Here is a 13,222-nt window from a genome sequence, read left to right as displayed (position 1 = left end):
TTGATGAAAGGGCAGTGTCTTTGATTAGGGTAGCTCTGCTGGTAAAACAAACCTGGGGCTGCTGTGCCGCCCTCATCTCCACGTGGCTCCACCTGCCAGAGGATCGAGCTAGTGCGTGCGTGCAGAGCTGGCCAGCGAGGAGACCGGTTTCTGAAGTTTCGAGCATCTGAATTCTGTTCCTTAAACCAGAGCTCCCCCTCCCTTGTCAGTTACGTGAGGCAGTACGTTGCCTCCTTTTTTGTTGTCGTCGAAGTCAGTTCGAGTTTAGAGTACAAGCAACGAAGAGTCCTGACATGCCGCATCTTGCATCATGCCACCCTCCTGCCCCAAAATGTCCCCGTCGTCCCCACACCCGTCCCACATCTTTTCCATCTCAAAGCCAGTGTCCAGTGCCATTTCTTTTAGGATGTTGCCTTCCTCATTGCCAGACAAATGAGCTTATGTTTTTTGAGGCCCATGACAGTGTATGTCTTTCGTGCGCCAGAATGCTCTGGTAAGTGTGCCAGTGGTGCACGCACAGCCCTGCCCCATTGACTTACCCGAAAGCTGCATGAAGGTAACGATTGCGTATACTCTCTGTGCCCGCACATGTAGATGCTCAGTAATCCTGGTGCCAAGGCAGGGAATAGGCTGAGAGTGTACATTCTCTCAGGTAGAGAGGGACGTCGAGAACACAGGTCTCCTGGCTGTCATTCCAGGGCTTCTGGAATGCCATACTCTTTCATGAGAGAGAAGTCTTCGTGGAATGAACATGTTTTAGAGCAGTGGTTCTCAGAGTGTGGTCCCCAGACTAGCAGCATCCACATCACCTGGAAGCTTGTGGGAAACGCAAATTCTCTGCCCCATTCGATCTCCTGAATCAGACTGGGCTCGCCCCCACAAGCTGTCTCAGCAAGCCGTCCGCGTGATGCTAATGCACATTCAAGTGTTAGAACCACTCGTAGAGATTTTGGTGATTTTGGTTGACATTTATTTAAAATTACAGTTTTTATGTCTTGAGATTTTTATTAATGGCTTCATGATACACACATGACGATGCATACTGTTCATCTTGGGTGTAATTTTAAGTAAAATCTGCAAAGCCTCATTGGATAATTAAGTTTCTTCCACCTTAAAGTAGATATAGAAATTCTTAAGTGTTTTTAAATGTGTACACTGTCATTTTAGGATTGGAGACTAAAGGTCAAAGGAGGAAGCAAAAAGTTTATTTAAGTTGAAACAACATCCATATCGCATTCATTCCGGACAGAACAGTGATGGGTGGAGGAACAAGTGATTGATTGCCTTAGCATAGACCCAGTGGGAGCAAGGAAGGGGGGAGCAGCACAGAGATCTGGGGAGCTGTTAAGTGTCCTTTAAGGGGGGAGGAGTGGACCAAACTGCACAGGGCCGTTGGGCATCAGAGTGAGATGTTTCTTTATTTGTCCTGATTTAAAAAAAAAAATGACCTTAGGAGATGTCTAGTTATAAATGGTTACTCCCCTTCTTTTATCTTTTTTAAATATTTATTTATTTATTTATTTGAGAGTGTCCAGAAAAATCAGAGCTAGGAGATTTTTCTATTATGCATTTCACATAAGATCATTGAAAATACACACTTCATTTTACATGCTACCCTTTGCAAAGATATTTTCTTTTATAAAAACAACTTCACTTTCGAGAATGGCAATTAGAGGCCAATTCATTTGGCTATTTTCAGAGGCTTTGAAGTGTTTTTAAATTGCCACCATTACCTCCTCGATCTTTCAGAATAAAGAAGATTTAGCACTTGGAATGGTGTCTGATACAGAAAAAGTAGTGCTTACTGGTCAGATGTTTCTCTGAAGAAGGCGACCGTGTCCTCAAGTCAGACGCTCCCCAGGCCGCACTCTTTGAACCCTAATTCTGTTCCCCAGAAAAGGTTAATATTTCTTATGTGTACGTAGCCTGACTGAGGTCACCTGAGTTCACCCAGCCTGAAGGGACCGCTCTGCTACCAGCCTTGCTCATGCAGGACCTCCAGCTGCTCCGCCCTCCCAATACGGCTGTGGGAGGTTCCCCGGGCATCTCTCATAGGGTCAAGATCAGATCTTCCCGTGGGCACTGCCCCGTGGGGCACCAGGGCCCACTCTCCTCTATAGCCGTCACTTCATTACCTGCACTCTGGTCCCCTGCCAGCTGCTCACTGTTCATGAAGCCATGCTCCTGCCAGAGCTGCGGAGATGGGATTTTGTTTTTGGTTCCTTCCTCTCCGTGTTACTTCAGAAAGGTCTCTAAGCAGTGGGCCCTTGTGTCTCGGGGTTCCTTGGAGTTTTGAGTGAATCGGCTCCCTGACACTCTGCTCTCCATAAGACTAGGGAGGTACCCCCAAGGCCTAGTCTGGGATGGATTCAAATGGCTGTCACTCGCTTACTCAGACTATTACTCCGTCTGTTACTCAACCGACTGCGTTTGCCACCGCCTTCCTGTAGTGTTTCTCTCCCAGGAGTTTTCTCCTAATGCCCTACAAATAGTTCGGTCTGTCTCCTTGTCGTACCCAGAGCTCCTCCTACGGAGACCCCCACTGCTGTTAGAATATCTTGGTAGCAGTGACTGAATCCCCACCGAGTCAGTCTGGGGTGGCAGCAGCCTGAGACTCGCTGACTGGCGTGGTGGAAGAGAGCTCGGGAGGACGTGGGCGTTCTTTGTTGAGCCCGGCACAGGGGAGCAGCGGTGAGCAGTGGCCCTGCCCAGTGTGCAGTATGTCAACATGTCAGCTGCTCATACGCTGTAGCCAAGACAGCCTTGTGGAACTCTGCTCCAGACGTCACACATGCACAGGTGCCCAGCGTGGCTGCGGACAGCGGCCCCTGAGGGAGGGCCCGGCGCCCATCAGCGAGGAGCTGCGTAATTAAACCAGTGTGTTTTACAGCCATCAGAGAGCTGAAAGATCTTTATTTGACGACAGAAACCCAAGACATACTGGAATATGAAGACAAGCTACGAAACTATGTTTTTTGAGCTTGCACCATGCGCCAGACTTCATTTCTAGGTACTTTATGAGTATTCCCTCCATCAAACATCACCGTAACTCCCAGGTAGCCCCTTCTGATAGGTGGAGGACCAAGGGACAGTTGGGCCGGGAACTTGTTCAGCGTCGCACACGCGTTGGCATGTGTAAATAAGTCAGAGACCGGGGATGTCTGGTCATGTTCTTCCACCACGGACGGCCCTCACAGCCATGTCAGGTGCCTGACCCTACCTGTCATCAGCTGGGCTCGGCTCTCCTGGTGCTTCACGTCATGGCCGTGACCAGACTGGCTGGCGGCATGAATGCTGGAATCCCGATGGTTTCGGGGGCCCAGCCATACATAGCCTGGCCTTGCACTTCTCCTCCTGTGGTTATTGCCTTTAGAGCCCCTCACCTTTCGCCAAGTGGGAAAATGTATTGTCAGACTGTGCAGCTCTTGGCTGCTCCAGCTGTGGCCGGAGAAGCCGTCTGGCGTGAGGCCACGCTCAGGAGCTGACAGTTGAGGCCTGGGTGTGAGAGCAGAGGGCGAACGGAGGAGTGGGGATGTGGCGCGGGTCGCTGGCAGGAGGAGAGTGCCCCAGTCCCGCTCCCAGGGCGGCGTGTCTCCCGTGGGCCATGCGCATGCGCTGGCAGCCTCCCCAGCGCGCATGGAGGCACAGGAAGGGCCAGACTTGGCCGGGCTGTCGCTGCGCGCCTGCGTCCCGCAGGAGAACAGGGCGCCGTCCCAACACCACTGCGGTGCCTGGGACTCACCTGGTTTTTTAAACAAGTATCTTGTTTAAGACATAGAACAGGGGTTCTCAGCTGGGGATGGTTTGAACCCCAAGGGGAGATTTGGCGATGTCTGGTGACACTCCTGGCACCTTGCAGGTAGAGGCTGGGGATGCTGTTACACATCCTGCAGCTCCCAGGGTGGGCCCCATAGCAAATAAGAATCCAAACCTGAATGGGGTGAGGCAGCTTCCCCACCCCATCTGAGCGCCACTGCTCCCCAGCTGGTACTGGCAGCTTGGCCTGGTTGCATGGAGGGTGTTGGGGGATAGGCCGGATGGCACCAGGGCGCAGGCCGCACTGGAGGGCAGAGTAGTGAGCGCGGCTTGTGAATGGCCACATCTGCACTCACCCTGCGAGTGGGTCTGTGGCAGGCAGTTTGGATATGTGCAGTCCACCCCCAGCTTTTCTGGAGTGGACAGAGGGACTGAGAAGTGTCCTGTGTGTGTCACTCTGTCAAACCCCACTGTCATGGGGGAAGGTTGGGGGAACCTCCATCTGGGCCAAACCTCCCAGCATCTCCCTCACTGTGGGCCGTGAAAGCCAAAGGAGGGGGCAGGGGCGAGCTGCGCACCCTCAGTTGCCCGGGGAAGAGGTATGACTTGGAACTGAGAGGTTCACCTGCAGGACAGTTAGCAGCCACACACTTGGGGGGCTGCGGACCAAAGTTCTGTTGTCCCGGGACAATGTGAAAACCACAAAGTTCTCATTAAGATTAAAACACCTCACCGGCACAGCCCAGTCCTGCGCAGACTCCCCCAGCTCTACCCCCGAACATGCTGGGGACAGTGCCTGTGTGCAGCCTCTCTGGCCGGCCTGCAGGCTCGCTGCACTAGGACCGAGAACTGGAGAAAGTGCTTTGTTCCCTGAGTGGGTGACTTCAGGGGTTCACCTCACAGCTGTACCCCTGGACCTGCCTGCGGGCCGTGCCGGCAGGAGTGGTGCCACGATTTCCCAGGCAGGCCTGGCGGTGCTTGGAAAAGGAAAATTGGCCGGTGGCTCATTGCCCTGCTCCTCCGTGGTGTGGCCGCCCTTGTCCCTGTGGCTGCCTTGGCTCTGCACGGCCCGCCAAGCCCCGTCTGCACAGATCTGGGCTCTGCAGCCGTCTAGCCCTGAACCCGCATGCTGTCCAGTGCCAGGCAGTGCTGGGAAGGGGCTGAGGTTGCCGAAATGCACATGGGAGACGTCCGGGCCTGTGTCCCACATGGGTAAGCGTATGGTCTGAATTAGACACTGTGAGATGGTTTTCAAAACATGCTGCCCTGTGTGAGGACTTTAATTGGATCCTGGACCCAGGAAGCCGAGTGTAGAAAACATTTTGGAGGCCACCAGGGCAATCTGAAAATGCCCAAGTGTTTGATGATAATAAGAAATTACAGTTCATTTAGTTAGGTGTGAATACGGTATCTTGGTTAAGTTAGGGAAGCATCTTTGTTTTATAGAGATGCAAATGGAAGTATTTGACATTACATTGTCATAAAGTCCATAATTTATTTTAAAATATTTTCTCTCTGAAGGATATTACACTCCTTACTTTTCTTGTATGCTGAAAATTTTCATAATGAAAACCAAAACCAAAATACCCCACAAATCCTCGGGTTCCTTGTTTGAAAAATAAAATAACGTTCCGACTTTGAGGTAAAGGAAAAAGCAAGTGTGGCCTGGGGACAGGCCCACTCCTTCAATGAGGGTGGGCCTGCACCCCTGCGGTCCTGCCTCCCCTGGACTTCTATGCTGGACAGCTGACTTCTTGCCTTAGTTTTATCTTCTGAAAGTGGGGAGCAGTTGTTGTCAGATAGGGAAACTATGACAGGTCATTCATTCATTGAGCCTTTTTTGCTTATCCAGTCACTCAGCAAATGCTGACTGAGGGTCTGTCATTTGTCCGCGTCTGTGTTGGGTGCTGGGCGTGAAATCATGAGTGAAAACGGACACGGTCCTTTTCCTGCGGATCTGTAATCTTGGGAAAGCAGTTGTTAGTCAAAGAGGTGCAAGGAGAAACATGAAATTGCAACCAGGTAAAATGACAAAAGTCATGAAATGAAGTATGGAAGAGAGGAAAGAGACTGAGCTGGGAAGCTGATTTGGAGGCGGAGAGAAGGGGTGTGCAAAGGCCCTGTGGCTGGGAGGACCATGGCCGGAAGAGGGCCAGGCGGCTGCCGTGGAGGGGGCACGGGAGAGGCACGCAGAGGAGGAGGAGGAGGGACCCTGCTCCGCAGGCCAGCCTCCTGGTACGAACACTAAATCGGAGTTTGTCGGCTTGGAGCCTCACGGTTTGCCTTTGTTGACCTGCTCCTACCTCAGCTCTTCATGGTGCCTTTCGAGGCTCCACACGGCCTCTACCTGACCCTGTGGCCTTTACGGTGGCATCACCTCAGCTCTCACCACGGCTGACCCCTGGGGCTCCACTCAGGGCTGTCTGGTTTCTCCAGCCGAGGAAGGCCGGGGGCCTTAACTCAGGCCTTCCCTAGATCTCACCCACCGGGTCTCATTCTCACTGTGTGGTTGCAGCATGTCCTGTTGCAGTGAAGGGCTCACTGCAAGGAAGTCCCTTCCCAGAGTCCTTGTCCAGAGGCAGGGCACAGGCGCGCCCCACCCCCGCCACATCCTGGGGTTGGCGCTGGACAGGGAAGTGTCACTGTGTGTCTGACGCATCACTTCCCTGCCTCTCTTCCTTCATGGTGCACCGGGGGGAACAATAGGATCTCCATTTCCTCTTCCTGCCCGGAGCAGTCTCCTGTACACAGTGCCCTCCTTTCTTCCCAAGTCCTGGAGCCCGCGGTGCTGCGGTATCCCTGCTGGAGAAAGCTGTGTGACCTGAGGCCACTGGGTTTGGCACTAGATTTAACAAGGGGAAAACAATGGTTTAAGGTTCCGCCTTGTAATACTCTTATTTCAATTTAATAGCAGCTATTATTCTTCCCCCTGAGAGGATTTCTTCTGGTCTCCTCTGTGGAAGTACTTCCTCTTCAGTCTAAGAGCCTTGCTGGGCTTCCCATTGTCTAGGTCCCTGCCTCTCGAGTCCTCAGTGTGGTGACACCAGCTCATAGCCCCAAACCTCCAGCTTCTAATGAAGAGCCTGTGCGCAGCCGCAGCCCCAGCCAAGCCTATGGATCCCACTCTCTGCCTCCTTATGGGGGAGCCCAGCCACACTGCCCTGCCCTCCCTGGGTGACTCGCAAGCTGGAAACTGTGGCCATGTGGCCAGGTCCAGCATTTGTGTCCCTATAAGAGAAATATGAGGGAGGGCGGAGCCCAAACGAGGAGGGCCTTATCATATAAAATGAAGACCACACAGAGGTGTCCCCCTCTAATTTGTTAAGATGAAAATAAGGAAAAGGAGAAAACTGAATACTACAGAGTCCCTGTCCCACACCAGGCCCTTACTAGACACTGGTTTCTGACAGTTGTGAGGTGGGCGCTGCAGGGCAGTGAGGGTTTCAGGGGCTTCCCGTGCTGAAATGTGGCAATGCGTGAGTGGCGGGATGATCGGCATGCTGCTTCCACCAAGATAAAGAGGTGGCGTAGGCCAAGGGACAAGGAAGAGAAGTGCTCTCAGCGCTTGCTGTGCTTCCGGAGGTCAAGACCTGACTGCAGAGAGCCCCAGCAGGGGCGGCGGCGAGCACTCCAGCTCTGGAAGGGATGTTCCACTGACAAGGAACCTCCGCCCGTCACCTCTCCCCACCTGCCCATGTCAACACCTCTCATCTCTGGGACCAGCCGTGGCCAGGTCAGTGACAGCCTGGCTTGGAAGCAAACGAAGAGTCTCTGGGAAGGGCACAGCTCTGAGCACAGCTAGGCCCATCTGTCCAGGGCCTGGGGCCTGATTCCCACCAGCCCAGGGCTTCGACAGGGCTGTGTCCTGTCCTTGATCCAAGCTATTGGGCTGAGGAGTGCAGCACCCCAGCCCCACAGCGCCCCAGCCGGACCCCAGTGCTGCGGAGGAAGCTGCTCTGAGGTGGGGCTGGGTCGCACATACGAAGGCACAATGGATCCTGTATTGGAAGACCCTGCCTTCTCCCTGCCGCAGGGTTGCAAAGCCAGCACCCAGACATCACACCCTCCCTCCTCATGCAGGGTCCTGTCCCTCCAGTACAGTGGACACCGAATGTGGTTAGTCAGACGGGTTCTGCTTTGTTGCTTTTCCAAAAGAGTATTGACGATCATGGCTGCAGCCGTACGAGCGCACTTTTCACCAGTGCTTTGCCAGCAATGGGACTGAATAATGATAATCGTGCTCAAGTCCTCTTAGGTTCCAGCCCCTGCAGCGCAGGGGTTCCAAGGGACGCGGAGACACAGCGATGGGCTTCCCACGCAGGAGTGCCGTTCTAGGGAAGCAAGTGTCCATTCACGCCAAACTGTGTGCTGAGGCTTACGGCAGATTCTCGAGAAGGAATATTAGTTGCGTCCTGACTCATGACTGAATCTTGACTGTGCTACTGCCACAGCCCAATAGCAGAGGAGATCTTGGCCTACCTCATGGCTATTCAGACGAGATGGAGCAGGTAAAGGAGCTTCAGGAAAACACAGACGGAAGGAGGAATGGGAGGCCCGACCAGCAGGGCTCAGCGGATGAGCTCCGACTGGCTTATTACTGAGTCAGGGGCCGCTCCTTGAGCTCCCTGGCCCCAGGTCCTCCCGCCCCAACAGATGTGTGTGAGGAAGGACACCAAAGAGGATAACAGAGCTTTGAGGAGGAAATCGCTGCGCTGCCGCTGCAAAATGGGGGGTTGGGGGGAGGGCAGGGGCGGGGCTGTCGGCTTCTGGAGGTTCATCTGAGGAGCATGAGCTGGGCGGCCGGGGCCAGTGGCCAGCGTGGGCCCAGCCGTGGTCTGGGCAGAGAGCTTTCGCTTGGCTCCTTGGCATGTCTGTGACTAGAAGAGACTTTAGCTCTTTCCTCTCTTTTACATCAAAATACGGTATTGTGGCTGGGTAATTAGAAAGTTTGGGTTTTTTTTTTCCTCTGCTGGATCACAGGATGGCCATGTATCAGCCAGACTGCTCCCATTCTTAGCATGGGTCACTCCTGGGCTGTTTTCCCAAATTCTGAAATGTTACATATTTGTCTTTGTGATGCTACCATTTGTGGTGGTGAATGTGCAGTTGTCTGCGAAGGTCTTGCATTATTTTCTTTAAATTCCATCATGAGGCTGGAAAGAATTCAGCCCTTCCCACCAACAACCGCATAGCTGGGGTCTGGCAAGCAGCTCTGAGAACCGTGTGAGGAGCCTGGCTTCCCGGGGGACTGATTGGAGCTTCCACAGGGGCCTTTAGCTGGAGGGAGCACCTGGGGAGCTGGTCAGATGACAGGAGGCGGGGGGCGGGGCCCTCTGAACAGCCCTGGGCGTTCCATCTTTGGCAGTTTGCATCTCTCACCTTAAGCGTTGGTTCCTACATGTATACAAACAAACCTCAAGAGCATGAGCTTTCAGGGATACGCAGTTGTGCTCGATCTTGTAAGGTTTTCAGGCTTATTTTTGGACCAGTATCTGTCTCATCGAATTAGTTCCGGTGTCCATGACGTGTGGTGATCTCCAGCCTCCAGAGTTTTAGACACGTCTTCCTCTAACGTATTCCCACCCCCACTGCCGCCACCCTGGCCCCTGGCCGTCTTTCCTTGGTCTGAGAGACCGGATTGGATGGGAGGATGCCGTCTATGGACATGGGTTATCCCGATGGGATTCGGAGTCTGGAAAGTCAGTGAGGATGGGAAAGCTCTCCCCCAGTTAAGCAGAGAGGGAAGCTGTCTGGATGCATTTATAAATCGGGTACTCAGGTGACAGGCACCAGGGATGACAGCTGCTCTGGGAAAGCCTCTTTGTCTCCATAGCCCTGTCCATCTGGGCAGTGTCTTCTGTGCCCTGTCCCAACATGAGTCACTCCAGAGGGGACTTCGGAGATGATGCTTTGGGAGCTTCTCCTTCTGAGATTGAACTCCCTCTAAGTTGTTGCTAGTCAGTGGAGGTGAATCCAGGTTTCATAGGGTCTGGAGCTCATATTTGAGGGTCCTCTTTAGGACAACAAACCTGAATTTTGCAAATTCAACATGCATGCAGAGCCTTGAGAAGGGCCTGAGCAGGCTGGGGGCCCTGCAGCTTAATTTCATCAGCTTCCAGGTAAATCCAGCTTTTCTGGTCAGAGGCTAACACTGAGGACAGTGACAGCAGCCTCAGCACGTTTCCCATTCTCAGGGTGATTCTGGCCTCATTCTGGGGTTCAGTACTCCAGGATCGAGGACTAGCCTTAGCAATGATTCCAGTGACTCCAGCTTTTTTTTTTTTTTTTTTTTTTTGCACCTGGAGGAACAAAACTAGTGTCTGAAGTGATGGATTAAAAAAAAAAAAATGTAACTTGAGGATCCACTTCATAAAGCATCATGTACTTTTTCCCCCTGCACATGGGACAGGAGGATTTACTCGTGGGCTGGAGGAGTTGTCTTCTGTGATGCGTAGTGCTGCCCTGCTGGGTGGGAGGAGGAAGGGGAGGGCTCCCACTCGCCCCGGGCTTGTCTGGGCTGGAGGGCTCCTGTTGCCCAGGAGCCCAGTCAGAGGGACATGGGCCCAGTTTCTCTTTTTCTCTTTTTTTTTTGCATATGAATATCCAGTTCTCCCAGCAACATTTGTCATAGAGGCTATCCTGTCTCCACTGAGTATCACTGGCTTCGTCGTCAAGCAGGAATCAGCCTTGTGTGCGTGGGCTCGTTTCTGGGTTCTGGATTCTGTTCTGTTGGTCTGCGTGTCCTTTTCTGCCAGTGTGATGATACCGCTTCGATTACTATCGTTTTGTAGTATAGTTTGAAATCAGGAGCTGCGATGCCTCCAGCTTTGTTCTCTCTCGAGACTGTCGGCTGATCTCTGTGGTTCTGCCTTGCCGCTGACAACTGGCCTTGCTGGCTGAACAAGGGCCCTGGCCAGGCAGCCAGTCCATGTGAAACGTCCTTAGGGACACACGGAGCTATGGGAGGCCTGGGCTGGAGAGAAGAAAGGGCTCGGAGCAGCAGGACCTGTGACAAATGCAGTCTGTATAGGGGGCTGGAAAGACCACACCTGGAGTTTCTGCTTGGCTCCTAGTGCCACAGACACCCCTTCACTCAACCCTCTTACCCTCTCCCCCAATCCCTGCCCTCTCCTCCATTTTTGCCTCACCTCAAGGGCTTGTCTCCACCTTCATCTACCTTGGGTCCCCCTCAGCCCCCTCCTGCCCCATCACCAGCCCCTTGAACCCCCACCATGGGTGCTTGAAGGCTCCCAGACCCCTCTGTCATCCTTCACGCTACCACCAAAGAAATCTTACAGCACGGACGTGTCGGCATTTGTCCCCTGCCATCTCCCACCCCGACCTGTCAGCGGCTCCTGGCCACTGTAACCGCCCTACACGGGTGGCCTTGGGGCAGGCGGTGAGACACGGGTGGCAGGGAGATCTGAAATACCGCTGCCCTTGGCTGCCTCCCTGCTCGCCCACTCCCCACCCCGCCAAGACACACATGATCAGTTTAGCTACTCAGTGATTTCTATTTCCAAATATCCACCAGAAAGAAGAAAAACAGATGTTTTCCGGAGGTGCTAATTAGTGAATGGTGGCTTCGTCGTTACCCATGAGGGATGATTGTCAGCAAGGGGGCAGACACACAGCCGGCAGATGGAACGGCTCTGCCCCGTGTCCTTCGGGTGCCCTGAGAGCCACGCGGAACAGCAGCGAGGGTGAGGACCTGCGGGGTGTAGGGGAGCGCACGTGCGCACTCGCTCTCTCACCGTGTGGCGCGACGCGGCGCGCTCTCCTCTTCTGTGCATTCCTGCTCTTGGCTGTTCGTGGTCCTGTCCTCAGTTCTTTGTTGTCAGGAAGAAAAGTAAATGCCCCTCCCATGGGTGACCCAGTGGGTGACCCAGTGGCTGGCCACGTTTCTTCCCAGCTGGACGAGCATGTTTCCATCTGTCTCTGCATCACTCCTTTGGGTAGGTGTGGTCATTCTTGTTTAGAGAGACTCAGGGGCGTTAAGGTGCTGAGCAGAGCAGGCCTCGAACCCAGGCCTTTCACGCACAACGTGGCTGCCTCGCCCTCGAGGAGACACTTCCTCGTGTCTGCCTGGAGCAGGCACCCCCTCGAGGGGCACAGGACACCATGCCTTCCCCGCGGTCCCCCTGTTTGAAGCCCTCCCCATGCATCCTTGGGCACCGGCTCCATTAGGCCGCCCCTCTATCCCCCGGCTCTGTCTGGGGCAGTGGAGGGGCGCCTCCCGCCTCCCACCTCCCGGAGGCCTGGGAATGGGAATGCGTAGCTGGACACCTTTTGCAGCTACGAACTGCGACCGTAAGCAGCTCTGTGATCCGTCCCCTGTGTTAACAGTTGTCTGCCATAATCGGGGAGGTATGACCGGTGTTGACTTGGCTCCACTCTCCGCAGCGTGGCTTTTGGTGGGTGTTCAGTGACAGTCAGTGAAGGAAGAGAACAACATAAACCTAAACCACTCTGTTTGTATGAGCATATGCATATTTGTGTAGCATCTCATATTTAAATGTCCCCATTTGGGCTCTGGTTTTTTCTTTTTAAGTACTAGTGTTTTCTTTTTTATAGAAACAAAGTTGACTTTGAATTGTGGCTGACCTTTTTATTCTTTTGAAAAGAAAAGGCTATATGTGAACCTTAGAACTAAAAGTGTCTGGTCCATAGCGACCACAGGAACAGGATTGTAAGAAGTCCTGTGGCGTCCTCCCAGAAACGGAAGAGAGGGGTCGTCGGCTGTGTCGCTCACAGTTGAACGCCGTCGTCGCGGGGGCCTGTGGTCCTGACCGCAAACATGTGACTAGGGATCCCGTGGAGGACACTGGGCTGAGTCAGGTCTTCTGCTTGCCCTGGCCCTGGCCCAGAAGGCAGAGCCCAAAGTGATGCCGCTCCTGCCCTCGCTGCCCGCCCCGCCCATGTCCCCGCCTGAGGCCAGACCCATGGCCAGGGCCCAGGGCCGCCCCATTCCTGGGCCCGACTCCGTGGAGTCTGACTCCTGGGGCCGGTGGGGAGGACTGTGCAGAGAGCGAGGAGGAAGAGCCGGGGAGTGTGGCCGGAGTGCTGAGCCCAGCGGGCATGTGGGGGAGCCTGGCTTGTGTCTGCCAGGAGTATCAGGTGCTGCACAGGTGAGAGTCAGCCGTACCAGCAGGGTGGGTTTTCATGTCTCCCCAAACCCCATCTGTGGGCCAGACCCTGGCCTGCATTTGGCTTTGCAGAGAGGATGAACCCAGCTTTTTGATCCAAGGGGATGAGGAAAGCAACCCGGTGGACGTTCGCGTTCCAGCTCCATCAACTAGCTGCCTCTGACTGCCAGGCCTCACGTCAGGCTCTCGGGTCCACCATGAAACAGAACCGCCCCCTCCCCCCCCCACCCCAGGTGCCTGACTAAGTGACAGCAACAGTAATCGATGCTCTGTGCACCAGGCACAGTGTGAGGTGCAGTAGGGGTGTGCGTGATCACATG

General features: G+C 54.1%; 1 protein-coding gene across 1 annotated transcript in view; it reads left to right on the top strand.

Moving 5' to 3' along the window:
- MEX3B (mex-3 RNA binding family member B) overlaps window positions 1–13,222 on the top strand; it is a 32,167-nt gene that overhangs the window by 402 nt on the left and 18,543 nt on the right. The window lies entirely within an intron of this gene.

This window comes from Rousettus aegyptiacus, unplaced genomic scaffold (genome assembly GCF_014176215.1).
Source record: "Rousettus aegyptiacus isolate mRouAeg1 unplaced genomic scaffold, mRouAeg1.p scaffold_m13_p_14, whole genome shotgun sequence".
NCBI lineage: Eukaryota > Metazoa > Chordata > Mammalia > Chiroptera > Pteropodidae > Rousettus > Rousettus aegyptiacus.
The sequence above is the reverse complement of the archived record's forward strand: the minus strand, read 5'-3'. Positions and strand labels throughout refer to the sequence as shown.